Genomic DNA, 1,727 nt, shown 5'->3' on the forward strand with positions numbered 1-1,727 from the left:
GGGGCTGAGACTTTCCCGCTCGTGAACGGTTGGGTTGGTCACTCTTTTGAGGTGAGCTCCGGGGTCCGTCAGGGCTGTCCTCTGAGCCCACTTTTATACGTGTTCGCGATCGATCCCTTCTTAAGGAGGGTAGATCGTGGACCGTTGGTGGGAGTCGGGATGGACCGAGCGGAGCCGGGGGCCACTCTGAGGGTGGTAGCGTACGCCGACGACGTCTCCCTTTTTGTATCCTTGAGAGAGGAGGCAGATTGGGTCATGTCTGAGGTTGTGCGCTACTCGGAGGCATCCGGGTCCATGATCAACCGGGAAAAGTGCGAGAGTCTCTGGCTGGGAGGGGGAGATCCAAGTTTTGATCTCCCGGACACCCTTCCAGGGCCCCAGTCCTCCGCTAAAATCTTAGGCATCAATTTTGGCCCAGGGGACTATCCCCAACAAAATTGGGAAGGCAGGCTCAAGATTGCCGCCCAGAAGGTGGACCAGTGGAAGGGTTGGTCTTTAACCCTGAGGGAAAGGGTCAGCTTGGCCAAGGGTTATTTGCTTCCTTTGTTAATTTACTTGGGCAGCGTCTGCATCTTCCCAGAGTCTCTCTGGACGCAGGTCTATAGCCTGTTCTTCCAACTGTTATGGGGGAATAGGCTTAACCTAATCAAGAGAGAGGTCACATACCGCACGAGGAGACTAGGTGGGTTGGGTATGGTCAACCCAGTGGTGTTCTTAGTGAACACCTTTCTTAAGACCAACATTTCCAACCTCTGGACAGAGAGGGCTCCTCCGTGGGTATTCTCCTGCAGGGGATGGTTTCGGCCTTTCTTCCAGGAATGGGAGACAGGAGGGCAGGTGAAGGACCTACGAACACCACATGGACATCTCCCGGCTTATGCTACCCCGGCTCTGAAGGTGATCCGCCGGTGGGGTCTGGGAATGTGGGAAATCAGGACCATGTCAAGGAAATCCCTTGACAGTAGGGTCCTGTTGACCCATTTCCAGAAGCCCCTGGTGCTCAGAGATTGCCCAGGCCGGGATCTGGAGGGGGGGCTCGGGTTGTTAAATTCTTCACGGATCCCCTCGAAGTTTTGGGACTTGGCCTGGCGCTGCTTCCACGGGAGGCTGTATGTGAGGGACAATCTGAAGTACAGGAACTCTGATGATCGGGGTTGTCCCCGTGAAGAGTGTGGCGACGTGCTGGAAAGCATGGAGCACTTCCTCCTTCAGTGTCCCTTTAATGCAGGGGTCTATAACCGGGTGGGTGCTTCCATAGGCTGGCCTCGGCTGGCTTCCCTCTCTTATCCGGAGTGGGCTTATGGGGCATTCAGATCCCTTGGTGGCCGAGATCGGGGCACTTTATTCCTAGTTAGTGCAGTTGTTAGGTTCTACACTTGGAATGCACGGTGTCTAGTTTCCACTCAGCAGAAAGCCCTCCCTCGGGAAGAGGTGGTTAGTAACATCTTGGGTGACCTGGGTAAGGTGCGTTCTTTGGAGTTTGGGAGGCTGGGTGCGAGGAGGGCCTCTTGGCTTTGGAGGGGTCTCTCCTTTTAATACGTACCCAAGGGAAAGCTTGCTTGAGTGATTAGGGGCTTCCAAGGAGTGTGGGAGGCTGGGTGGGAAGGGGGCCTCTTCACTTTGGAGGGGTTTCTCTTCTTACTCTAGGGATAGACTGGTTGTGTGATTGGGATAGGGAAAGATAAGGTGGTGTGGGGTGTTGAGGGACAGTTATATAGGGATAGGGA

This window comes from Ranitomeya variabilis, chromosome 7 (assembly GCF_051348905.1).
Source record: "Ranitomeya variabilis isolate aRanVar5 chromosome 7, aRanVar5.hap1, whole genome shotgun sequence".
In the NCBI taxonomy this organism is placed as follows: domain Eukaryota; kingdom Metazoa; phylum Chordata; class Amphibia; order Anura; family Dendrobatidae; genus Ranitomeya; species Ranitomeya variabilis.